This window comes from Triturus cristatus, chromosome 8, assembly GCF_964204655.1.
Source record: "Triturus cristatus chromosome 8, aTriCri1.1, whole genome shotgun sequence".
NCBI classification, from domain to species: domain Eukaryota; kingdom Metazoa; phylum Chordata; class Amphibia; order Caudata; family Salamandridae; genus Triturus; species Triturus cristatus.
Window position 1 is genome coordinate 351,465,045 of NC_140591.1, and position 13,519 is coordinate 351,478,563.

A 13,519-nucleotide genomic window follows, 5' to 3' on the forward strand; every position below is an offset into this window, starting at 1 on the left:
TGAACCATGTTCTGGAAATGCAAGAACACCATCTTCTTTAGTATACCTAACCCAATTCTGCAACCATATACAGGTATGTAATCCATATTTCGCAACCATGAAGGATGCAGGTGTTTTCGCTGGAGGTAGCAACTCACCCTCTCTTGTTTTAACCTCTTTATCCTTGGTAAACCACTTTTTAACTTTCCCAAAGAATGTTTTTTTCTTTTTCTCCTCTTGATAATACATTTTAGCGCTTACCAAACTCTCTACTCTCTCTGTATTATAAATATACAATACGAGGTTAGGTTGAAAAGCTCGATTCCCGCTAACGCACCAATCCTGGAGTGTCTACGTCACTAAACAGCTCTTCCAATCCCTGCGCGACTCACACCAACGCACCAATCCTAGCGCGAACCCTATTCTGATCCACTATCCAATCAGAGCGCGGACTTTCTGACGTCAACAGTCGCTGCAGTCTCTGTCTCCTGTCTCTGTCACTCGTCTACCCCTCCTTTACAAAACTCTCAGTAGACTTCGTGTGTCAAAACTTCTACAAAATCTATTAGTTACAACATAAAAACATCTCCATTGTCTGCTTCGCTAACCACAGAATAGTAAAAGAGAGTCTATTTCTCAAGAATCAACAACTTTCATACATCGCATAACTGTTTCCTCTAGGACTTATCCAAAGAGTCTTACAGTCAATAAATGTATATGCATTCACGCACATTCACACGAGAAAAATATAGTACATGCACACAGAATCCTGCTTCCCGAGAACAGCACAATCTGTCTCTGTACAGAATTATAACTCAACAACTAAGCAGCTTACCTCTGCCCAGTTCCTCAAACAAGCTCAGAGAATACCTATTATTCCTCCCGCGATAAGCTTTAACGGAAATCCTTACGGATCCCTGGGACTTAAGACCAGAGTTTCACAGATAACCTTCACTACGATACACACTCCTTATATACCAGAAATATCTAATAGTAACATACGACGATGTCACTGATTCCGAACCCAGACAATGTGAACGCGCAACTTCAATTGTCACACGTAATTCCTTACAATCCCGTCTTTCCCGAGAGCAGCATATACACCTTCCTCTGCCCTACTACGGAACTGCTTCCAGCTTCCAAGTTCCAGAAGCACTACATATAACTCAACATTACGACTCCAACATATAGTATTAGTACATATACCAACAACATCAAAATAAATCAATAATCAATAAGCTAATTTACAAGCAATCTTATCTTATCAGATCAAGACAACCATCTACAACCATCCTCTGCTACCAGAGAAATTGATAGAGATCAGGGTACTTAAAATAAACCCACTACCACGGATAGAGTAATTTCACAGTTACACGCACATACATTCATCATACGCTAGGGCCCATTTCACTAACATACGCTCAAATACTCTACCAGCATAAGACCTGTGGGAAGAAAACCCTGCATCTATATCTAGGACGATAGGACCTAATTATAGTGGTTATCCTTAATCATACTCTATACAATCTATACAACAATAATCAAAATGTACTCAATAATTGACAAGAAAGAATATTCAACACCATGTTTAAAAGTTATATTGCTTTATCTAAAATTAGTCAAAATAAATCAGAATAAATCATTTCTCATAGTTACCTATTCTAACTAAGTGTCAGAACGGGTCAGGACCAGTCTCTCGGTAAAGTCTGTCAAGACAGAGTCCTCAGCATCAATCCTCAGCAACGCGTGAAGGTGGCCAAAAGAGTGGGGAGATCCCTCCCTAAGCTAACAGTTTTTATAATGAAAATTACAATGGAAAGATTCATTAAATTTGCAAGAATATGCTGAATCACTGAGCAGAGCGAGAAGGAAAGGATGCAACATTGCAACATTTGTGAACCTCCGCTCAGGAAAATTACACACAGCGAAGACTACGGAACAGGAACCAAGAAAATAAACATGTATCACATTTAATCCGGTTTCTCCTCGGCCATCGAGCCACAGTTCAGAGTTTCCCTCTAAGGCTCCTTTGTCTTTCGAGATTGCCAAGGACACTTTCACTTTTCTTGGAGAACACCCAAAGCTGCTGTCGTCCTCATGGAAAGTTTCATAGAAGGACCATGGTCAGTCACCCTCAAGACCATTTCCAGCAGGGGTCTCCCTCGTCACGTCTTTCACATATTCACTCGAGGCCAGGCTCTCAAAATTAGCCATCATGGATTAGGCCTCCATAGGCCACAATAGACCATCTCAATTAAAAGAAATAAAAACAACGTTACTACAGCATAATGATTAAACAGTGTTAACCCCACTAATACCCTTATGTGTATGCATTTATCTAGCTTTTGCGATATAAGAAAGCATTAATTCAGACAGCGTTTTGTGCTTTAAATAAACAGCACACAGCAACGTTTAAACATGAAAACTTGCACGTTATTTTTTAGGAAACAAAAACAGCACACACATGCTAACCCTTGTGTAACTTTCTCTTATGTTAAAACAAACGAATTGATTAATGAATACACACTTGCACAAGACAAATAATTAATTTGTTATTTATTAATAATTAATAAAACGCATAGACATACTAGAGCTTCAAAAGCCCCTGAATTTTCATAAATGAAAACTCTGCTCCAGCACAAGCACTCACCCCCAGTCAACTAATCTGGGTTTAATCCATCATCATTCATTAGCTCACTCCGCCACCCCAGTTCAGACATGGCCATATGCAAATCAGTTTGACCCTGTGCCTCATGGAAACAGTCCAGCCCGAACTGCTAAGCCATGTCTTCCCTGGACCGGAAACAAGCATCCAGGGACTGGTTTCTGGCTAATCAGCCGTCATCAGCCAGGCTAGCTTGAATCCAGTGGCAAAGTGAGGAAGAGACCCACGTCTGGGCATACCCTGCCAACTTAGGACCAACAAAGCAAAACCAAAGGGGATGATGGATGGAGTATTGAACATTGCAAGCACTCACCCCCAGTCAACTAATCTGGGTTTAATCCATCATCATTCATTAGCTCACTCCGCCACCCCAGCTCAGACATGGCCATATGCAAATCAGTTTGACCCTGTGCCTCATGGGAACACTCCAGCCCGAACTGTGAAGCCATGTCTACCCTGGACAGGAAACAAGCATCCAGGGACAGGTTTCTGGCTAATCAGCCGTCATCAGCCAGGCTAGCTTGTATCCAGTGGCAAATTGAGGAAGGGATCCACGTCTGCCAACTTAGTGCCAACAAAGCAAAACCAAAGGGGATGATGGATGGAGTATTGAACATTGCAAGCACTCACCCCTAGTCAACTGATCTGGGTTTAATCCATCATCATTCTTTAGCTCACTCCGCCTCCCCAGTTCACACATGGCCATATGCAAATCAGTTTGACCCTGTGCCTCATGGAAACAGTCCAGCCCGAACTGCTAAGCCATGTCTTCCCTGGACCGGAAACAAGCATCCAGGGACTGGTTTCTGGCTAATCAGCCGTCATCAGCCAGGCTAGCTTGAATCCAGTGGCAAAGTGAGGAAGAGACCCACGTCTGGGCATACCCTGCCAACTTAGGACCAACAAAGCAAAACCAAAGGGGATGATGGATGGAGTATTGAACATTGCAAGCACTCACCCCCAGTCAACTAATCTGGGTTTAATCCATCATCATTCATTAGCTCACTCCGCCACCCCAGCTCAGACATGGCCATATGCAAATCAGTTTGACCCTGTGCCTCATGGGAACACTCCAGCCCGAACTGCTAAGCCATGTCTACCCTGGACAGGAAACAAGCATCCAGGGACAGGTTTCTGGCTAATCAGCCGTCATCAGTCAGGCTAGCTTGTATCCAGTGGCAAATTGAGGAAGGGATCCACGTCTGGGCATACCCTGCCAACTTAGGGCCAACAAAGCAAAACCAAAGGGGATGATGGATGGAGTATTGAACATTGCAAGCACTCACCCCCAGTCAACTGATCTGGGTTTAATCCATCATCATTCTTTAGCTCACTCCGCCACCCCAGTTCAGACATGGCCATATGCAAATCAATCTGACCCTGTGCCTCATGGGAACAGTCCAGCCCGAACTGCCAAGCCATGTCTTCCCTGGACCGGAAACAAGCATCCTGGGATCGGTTTCTGGCTAGTCAGCCATAATCAGCCAGGCTAGCTTGAATCCAGTGGCAAAGTGAGCAAGGGACCCACATCTGGGTATACCCTGCCAACCTAGGGCGAACAAAGCAAAACCAAAGGGGATGATGGACGGAGTGTTCAACAGTGCAAGCACTCACCCACAGTCACCTGATCTGGGTTTAATCCATCATCATTCTTTAGCTCACTCCGCCACCCCAGTTCAGACATGGCCATATGCAAATCAGTCTGACCCTGTGCCTCATGGAAATAGTCCAGTCCGAACTGCCAAGCCATGTCTTCCCTGGACCGGAACCAAGCATCTCAGGACCGGTTTCTGGCTAATCAGCCAGGCTAGCTTGAACCCAGTGGCAAAGTGAGCAAGGGACCTACGTCTGGGCATACCCTGCCAACTTAGAGCGAACAAAGCAAAACCAAAGGGGATGATGGACGGAGTGTTCAACAGTGCAAGCACTCACCCACAGTCACCTGATCTGGGTTTAATCCATCATCATTCTTTAGCTCACTCCGCCACCCCAGTTCAGACATGGCCATATGCAAATCAGTCTGACCCTGTGCCTCATGGGAATAGTCCAGTCCGAACTGCCAAGCCATGTCTTCCCTGGACCGGAACCAAGCATCTCAGGACCGGTTTCTGGCTAATCAGCCAGGCTAGCTTGAACCCAGTGGCAAAGTGAGCAAGGGACCCACGTCTGGGCATACCCTGCCAATTTAGAGCGAACAAAGCAAAACCAAAGGGGATGATGGACGGAGTGTTGAACATTGCAAGCACTCACCCCCAGTCAACTAATCTGGGTTTAATCCATCATCATTCATTAGCTCACTCCGCCACCCCAGTTCAGACATGGCCATATGCAAATCAGTTTGACCCTGTGCCTCATGGAAACAGTCCAGCCCGAACTGCTAAGCCATGTCTTCCCTGGACCGGAAACAAGCATCCAGGGACTGGTTTCTGGCTAATCAGCCGTCATCAGCCAGGCTAGCTTGAATGCAGTGGCAAAGTGAGGAAGAGACCCACGTCTGGCCATACCCTGCCAACTTAGGACCAACAAAGCAAAACCAAAGGGGATGATGGATGGAGTATTGAACATTGCAAGCACTCACCCCCAGTCAACTGATCTGGGTTTAATCCATCATCATTCTTTAGCTCACTACGCCACCCCAGTTCAGACATGGCCATATGCAAATCAGTCTGACCCTGTGCCTCATGGGAACAGTCCAGCCCGAACTGCCAGGCCATGTCTTCCCTGGACCAGAAACAGGCATCCTGGGATCGGTTTCTGGCTATCAGCCGTCATCAGCCAGTCTAGCTTGAATCCAGTGGTAAAGTGAGCAAGGGACCCACGTCTAGGTATACCCTGCCAACTTAGGGCGAACAAAGCAAAACCAAAGGGGATGATGGACGGAGTGTTCAACAGTGCAAGCACTCACCCACAGTCACCTGATCTGGGTTTAATCCATCATCATTCTTTAGCTCACTCCACCACCCCAGTTCAGACATGGCCATATGCAAATCAGTCTGACCCTGTGCCTCATGGGAATAGTCCAGCCCGAACTGCCAAGCCATGTCTTCCCTGGACCGGAAACAAGCCTCGCAGGACTGGTTTCTGGCTAATTAGCCAGGCTAGCTTGAACCCAGTGGCAAAGTGAGCAAGGGACCTACGTCTGGGCATACCCTGCAAACTTAGAGCGAACAAAGCAAAACCAAAGGGGATGATGGACGGAGTGTTAAACATTGCAAGCACTCACCCCCAGTCAACTGATCTGGGTTTAATCCGTCATCATGCTTTAGCTCACTCCGCCACCCCAGTTCAGACATGGCCATATGCAAATCAGTCTGACCCTGTGCCTCATGGGAACAGTCCAGCCCGAACTGTCAAGCCATGTCTTCCCTGGACCGGAAACAAGCATCCTGGGACCGTTTTCTGGCTAATCACCCATTATTAGCCAGGCTAGCTTTAATCCAGTGACAAAGTGAGCAAGGGACCCACGTCTGGGCATACCCTGCCAACTTAGAGCAAACAAAGCAAAACCAAAGGGGATGATGGACGGAGTGTTGAACATTGCAAGCACTCACCCCCAGTCAACTAATCTGGGTTTAATCCATCATCATTCATTAGCTCATTCCGCCACCCCAGTTCAGACATGGCCATATGCAAATCAGTTTGACCCTGTGCCTCGTAGGAACAGTCCAGCCCGTACTGCTAAGCCATGTCTTCTCTGGACTGGAAACAAGCATCCAGGGACTGGTTGCTGGCTAATCAGCCATCATCAGCCAGGCTAGCTTGAGTCCAGTGGCAAAGTATGGAAGGGACCCAGGTCTGGGCATACCCTGCCAACTTAGGGCCAACAAAGCAAAACCAAAGGGGATGATGGATGGAGTGTTGAACATTGCAAGCACTCACCCCCAGTCAACTGATCTGGGTTTAATCCATCATCATTCTTTAGCTCACTCCGCCACCCCAGTTCAGACAGGGCCATATGCAAATCTGTCTGACCCTGTGCCTCATGGGAACAGTCCAGCCCGAACTGCCAAGCCATGTCTTCCCTGGACCGGAAACAAGCATCCTGGGATCGGTTTCTGGCTAATCAGCCGTCATCAGCCAGGCTAGCTTGAATCAAGTGGCAAAGTGAGCAAGGGACTCACGTCTGGGTATACACTGCCAACTTAGGGCGGACAAAGCAAAACCAAAGGGGATGATGGACGGAGTGTTCAACAGTGCAAGCCATCACCAACAGTCACCTGATCTGGGTTTGTTGGAAGGCGGACCTCTGGGGAGTCGGCGAGACCACCCAGTGGGCCTCCTTCCTGTAAGGAAGTAGCCGAGCGCCGCTGAGAAGCCTCCTAGGAGAGGTCCTTCCCCTATAGTCATACTAGCCCAGTAACACCACCACACAGGACTCGACACTGGTATCAGTTCTCATATATTTTTATCGGTAATTATCGTAGGTTTCTTTGGCAATATGTACAGGTGGATTGAGGGATCCGAAAAGAGTCTCAACGTCTTTGTGGGGAAGGGGTAGCGGGACAGTCTCAGTATCAGCCTTGTACGGGCCGGGGTACCCTGCGCCCAGGTATCAAGCCTCCAGCTGGGAAGGACTCCGGGAGTCGGAGTGTCGGGGGCCGGACACAAGGGCGGCTCGAAGAGGTCGACCCGCGACGGAGTCAGCAGGGCTCGGAGGATCAGTTCAGCTAGCTCGAGCCGCGACGAAGTCAGCAGGGCTCCGATGGTAGTTCCGCTAGGTCGAGCCGCGACGAGGTCAGCAGGGCTCCGATGGTAGTTCCGCTAGGTCGAGCCGCGACGAGGTCAGCAGGGCTCCGAGGGTAGTTCAGCGAGGTTGGGCCGCGACGGCGTCAGCAGGGCCCCGAGGTTTCCGGGAGGATCTTATTCTCAGCGAGGTGGAGCCGCGACGCAGTCAGCAGGGCTCGAGGTACAGTTCCAGGCAAGAGTCTTTCCGTAGGGTCAGCCGCGATCCGATCAGCAGGGCTCTCGACTCCAGGATACAACTGCTGTCCTGGTGCGGGTTCGCCCCAGATATAGGTCTGGAGCCCTTTGATGTCCGGACCCTTGCGTCCGGGGGGGCGGAGAGGCCGGGCTGGGAGAGGCCAGACGCCCAGCGGGAGAGGCGCCAGTGCCCAGGGAGGCCGGAGAGCGATCGCACCCAGGCGTTGGGGGACGGTTGGGGGTCCCATCGAAACTCCCCTCCTCCGGGATCGGGGGATTGGCCACGTGGTGCCCCCTGGCCGGATCTTGGTGCCTCGATGTCGGGGTTTCGCTGGGGCCGCGGCCGGGGGGGGCCGGGTTCACGTTGGCTGGTGCGGGTAGATGTGTACAATCTAGGGGGGACCCCGAAGGGTGAAGGGGTCCCCGGTCGGCCTGAAAAGGGGGCCAGGACCACGCCACGAGGCCGGGTCCAACAGGCCTCCCCCCCAGCCGAAGGCAGGGAGAGTCACCCATCTCCTTGGGGGTTCTCCTCGCCAAGGCGGAAGAAACGGGACAGGCCGTCGGCATTGGCGTGGTCGTTGCCGGGCGGGTGTTCCACTGTGAAGTCCATCCCTTGCAGAGAGATGGACCATCGCAACAACTTCGGGTTCTCTCCCCTCATTTGCATTAACCACCGCAAGGGCCGGTGGTCGGTTTGGACCCGGAAGTGGGTGCCGAAGAGGTAGGGCCGGAGCTTTTTGAGGGCCCATACCATGGCGAACTCCTCTCGCTCGATGGTGCTCCATCTCTGCTCTCGGGGCAGCAGTCGCCGGCTGATGAAGGCCACTGGTCTGTCAAGGCCTTCCGAATTTACTTGGGACAGGACCGCCCCAACCCCGTACTCCGAGGCATCGGTCTGTACTATGAATTCCTTGCTGTAGTCGGGGGCTTGCAGCACAGGAGCGGTACAAATTGCTGTCTTGAGGGTCTCGAAGGCCGCCTGGCAGCGGGGCGTCCAGTTCACCTTTTTGGGTTGCTTCTTGGACGTAAGCTCCGTGAGGGGTCCCACAATGCTCCCATAGTTTTGGATGAACCGCCGGTAATAGCCCGTGAGGCCCAGGAAGGCCCGGACAGCGGTTTGGGTGGCTGGGGGCTCCCAGGCCTTGATGGCGTCGACTTTTGGCTGGAGGGGAGCCACCTGGCCGCTCCCCACTTGATGACCCAGATAGGTCACGGATCCCTGGCCTATCTGGCATTTGCTGGCCTTTATCGTGAGTCCGGCTCTCTGGAGGGCGGCCAGCACCTCCCCGAGGTGCCCCAGGTGCTCGGCCCAGTGGCTGCTGAATATGGCAATATCGTCCAGGTAGGCGGCGCTGAACGCTTCCAGCCCGGCCAGGACCTTGTTCACTAGTCTTTGGAAGGTTGCCGGGGCATTCTTCATGCCGAAGGGCATCACCTGAAAGTGGTAGTGCCCATCGGGAGTGGAGAAGGCGGATCGCTCACGGCCGCCGGGGGTGAGCCCGATCTGCCAGTATCCGGCAGTGAGGTCGAAGGTGCTTAGGTAGCGGGCTGCTCCAAGGCGGTCGATTAGTTCGTCTGCCCGAGGAATGGGATGGGCATCGGTCTTGGTGACGGCATTCAACCCTCGGTAGTCCACGCAAAATCTGAGTTCCGGGGTGGTGCCTGGGGCGGCGGCCTTCGGCACCAGGACCATGGGGCTGGCCCAGGGGCTGTCGGAAGGTTCGATGACCCCGAGGGCTAGCATCTTGGCGACCTCGGCTTGGATGCAGGCACGCACTCGGTCGGGCACCCTGTAGGCTCGGTGTTGCACGGGGGGGCTGTCCCCGGTGTCGACGTCGTGGACCCACCAGGGAGTGACCCCGGGAGTGAGGGAGAAGAGGGCAGCGAAGGCTTGCAGCAGCTGTTGACAGTCGTGGCGCTGTTCCGAGGTCAGGGTGGTGGAGAGTTTGACGCCCGCTATGGAGCCGTCTTGGTCGGAGGTCCTCAGGAGGTCGGGTAGGGGCTCGGAGTCGCCTTCGCCCCCATCGTCGGTAGCTAGCAGCAGGCTTAGTTCCGTTTGGGCAAAGTGGGGTTTGAGCCGGTTTGCGTGTAGAACCCGGAGGGGGTTCCTGTAGGACTCCAGGTCGACTAGGTAGGTAACGGGGCTCTTCTTCTCCACCACCTTGAAGGGCCCGGTCCATTTGTCCTGGAGGGCACAGGGGTCCACGGGCGACATGACCCAGACTAGCTGGCCTGGCTCGAACTCAATGGAGGAGGCGTTCTGGTCATACCAGCGTTTCATGTCCTCTTGGCTGGCCTCGAGGTTGGCCTCGGCCAGGGCCCGGAACCTCCGGGTTTGGTTCCGCAGGGTCAGGAGGTACCGGTAGACGTCGGGAGGGGCATTTCGGAGGTTCATCTCCCAGCCTTCCTTGACCAGGCTGAGGGGACCTCGGACAGGGTGTCCGTACAAGAGTTCGAAGGGGCTGAACCCCAGAGACTTCTGCGGGACCTTCCGATAGGCAAATAGGAGGCAGGGCAGCAGGACGTCCCATTTCCGCCTTAGGGGCTCTTCCAGGCCCTTGATCATCCCTTTCAGGGTTCTGTTAAAACGTTCGACTAGTCCGTTCCCCTGGGGGTGGTACGGGGTGGTGAACTTGTAGGTGACCCCGCATTGCTGCCATAGGGACCGCATGTATTTCGATATAAAGTTCGTACCTCGGTCGCTCACCACTTCCCGGGGGAACCCCACTCTCGAGAAGATTCCATCAAGGCCCGGCCCACCACGGGGGCTGTCACAGTTCGGAGAGGGATGGCCTCAGGGTATCGGGTGGCGTGGTCGACTAGAACGAGGATGAAGCGGTGACCCAGGGCGGTTCGGGGGTCCAGGGGCCCCTCTATGTCGATCCCTATTCGCTCGAACGGGGTGTTGACTGCCGGGAAGGGCTGGAGAGGGGCTTTGACCCGTCCCCCAGTCTCTCCGCTGGCTTGGCAGGTCTGGCAGGTCCGGCAGTGATTTTCCACGTCCTTACGCATTCGGGGCCAGTAGAAGTGGGTCACCAGGCGGCTGTATGTTTTGTCTTGCCCCAGGTGCCCGGCGAGGGGCACATCATGTGCCAGATTGAGGAGGAAACCTCAGAATCGGAGGGGGACCACCAGCACTCGACCGGCCCCTAGTTCTGCGATCTTCTGCTCGCTGTAGAGCAGGTCATTGTCCCAATAGACCCAGTGCGTTCCCGTTTGGTCACCGGCGGCCTAGGCGGCCGTCTGCTGTCGGGTCCCCTCGAGGGAGGGGCAGGTTTTCTGTTCTTGCTGGAACTGTTCCCTTGTGGGGCCCCCATCGTGGCGCCATGGTGCAAGTTCAGGGAGTTCGCCGAGGGAGGCGATCTCGTCCTGGGGAAGTTCGGACGGCCCGGCATCCACGTTGGGTTCCTCCTCGACAGAGGGAGGTGGGGGTTCGGGCCCCTCGGGCTCGTCGGGGGCCGCCGCTACGGTTGGTCTGTGGGCCTGAGCGGTCATGGACCGGGTGGTGGCGCAGGCCCATTCAGGCAGTCCCAGCATCCCCAGATGCTCCTGGTGCTCAACCTGGGCCCAGGGGGAACTTTCCAGGTCGTTCCCCAGGAGGCAGTCCACCGGGGCGTCGTCGCGGACGGTCACTTTCAGCAGGCCTGACACTCCTCCCCACTCTAATGGAATCCGGGCCATCCGGCACATGCTCTCAGTGTTGTCGGCCGTCCGGACGGGGCACAGTACATGAGGCAGGATCTGTTCGGGGGTCACCAGGTGGCAGCGGACCGCGGTCACGCTGGCTCCAGTGTCATGGAGGGCTTCGGCCCGGCGTCCATTAATGGTGACCCACTGCTGGTATTTCTGGGTGTTGCTCGGGATGGGGGTTTGGGGCACCATTTCTCGGCTGCCCAGGCATACGAGGGACATGGCGGCCGTCTCCCACTCGGTGGACCCGGCGTCGGTGTTCTCTTCCTCCTCCTCCCCTTCCCCCAGGGCGGTGGCCACCAGCTGTCGGGGCGGGGGCCCGGTGGTCCCGCTTCGTCGGTTCATGGGGCAGGTTGGGTCACTGGCATAGTGCCCTGGTTGATGGCAGCTGTAGCAGGTTACCGTTGGCCGAGGTCCTGGTCGGGCTGGGGTTGTCCCCTTCATGCTAGGGTCGGGGACGTGCGGTTCGAGGGCGGACCCCGAGGAGGACTTCGGGGCGGCCCTGCTGTAAAGTCTCGGTTCCGGTTTGACCCTCCTCCTCCGCCGCGCTGGCGGGGGGGTCCTGTGGCGCTCCGCTGGTACTCCCCCATCGAGTTCCGGGGGACCCGGGTGTTCACCCACCGATGGGCCTCGGCGGCGAGCTTACGTGGCTCGGTCAGTTTGCTGTCGAGGAGGTGCTGTCTTAGCTCGACGAAACATTTGTTGGAGAGATGCTCCCAGACAATGAGGTCGAACAGCTGCTCGTAGGAGGTGACTTTGCTGCCCTTGACCCACCCTTCCAGGGCTCTGCTAAAAAAGTCGACGTACTCCACCCAAGTGATACCGGGGAGTTTCTTGCAGTCTCGGAAGCGCTGGCGGTACATTTCTGCGGTGTAGCCATAGCGGGTGAGCAGGGCCTCCTTCATGTGATCGTACGAGGTCATCACGTCGTCCGGGAGCTGTAGCAGGGTGTCTTGACCCTCGCTGAGGAATCGTCCCCATAGGCCGGCACCCCTATCCTTCCGGGGTACCCGATGGGAGGTCATGGCCACTTCGTAGGCTTTGAACCATTTTTGGATGTCGTCGTTTTTTAAGTATTCTTTGACGACATCCTTGGGAATATGTACCTTCGCCTCTGTCGGCGGAGGAGTGTCCTTGTTTCCGGGGGTGCCGGTCTCCCCCTTTCTGGACTTAAGTTCAAGCTCCTTGAGGCTCCGCTCGTGCTCGAGTGTTAGCCTTTTCTCCTCCAGCTCTCTGTGCCGTTTTTTTCCTCAATCTCTTCTTGCAACCGTAGTTGCTCTAGGGCCAACTTCTTTTCCGCCAGCAGGAGTTCTCCGTCCAGCCGGATTCGTGCGAGTTCTAACTCATGGGTCCGGACCCTCTCCCGCTCCCGTATCTCTTCTGGGGATAGGCCGGCTTCCATGCTGTTTCTTCCCCCATTTGCCGGGGCCGTGGTTGGCTGTAAGGCTACGTTTAGTTCTGACGTTCCTTCGTTTTGAGGCGACGCTACTCCGGACTCTACCCAGGCTCTTAGGGCTTTCTGCATGTCCTCTTTTGAGCCTAATCTGGTGGTCGAAATGCCTTTGTCTTTACAGAACTGTTTGAGTTCTTTGTGGGTATATTCCTCCAACCGTTCTTGTTGGAACCCCGCGGTTGTGGTGGTCTCCTGGCTGCTCATGGTTATTCTGCGTCTGGTTAGGTAGCGGGTGAGTCACTTGCTGTACGATTTGCGTCCGGCTCGGATCCCGTCGCTGGCCACCAAATGTTGGAAGGCGGACCTCTGGGGAGTCGGCAAGACCACCCAGTGGGCCTCCTTCCTGTAAGGAAGTAGCCGAGCGCCGCTGAGAAGCCTCCTAGGAGAGGTCCTTCCCCTATAGTCGTAGTAGCCCAGTAACACCACCACACAGGACTCGACACTGGTATCAGTTCTCATATATTTTTATCGGTAATTATCGTAGGTTTCTTTGGCAATATGTACAGGTGGATCGAGGGATCCGAAAAGAGTCTCAACGTCTTTGTGGGGAAGGGGTAGCGGGACAGTCTCAGTATCAGCCTGGTACGGGGGTACCCTGCGCCCAGGTATCAAGCCTCCAGCTGGGAGGGACTCCGGGAGTCGGAGTGTCGGGGGCCGGACACAAGGGCGGCTCGAAGAGGTTGACCCGTGATGGAGTCAGCAGGGCTCGGAGGATCAGTTCAGCTAGCTCGAGCCGCGACAAAGTCAGCAGGGCTCCGATGGTAGTTCCGCTAGGTCGAGCCGCGACGAGGTCAGCAGGGCTCCGATGGTAG

General features: G+C 54.1%; 1 protein-coding gene across 1 annotated transcript in view; it reads left to right on the plus strand.

The window, feature by feature from the left end:
- Positions 1-13,519, plus strand: part of RXFP2 (relaxin family peptide receptor 2) — a 1,146,426-nt gene that overhangs the window by 704,035 nt on the left and 428,872 nt on the right. The window lies entirely within an intron of this gene.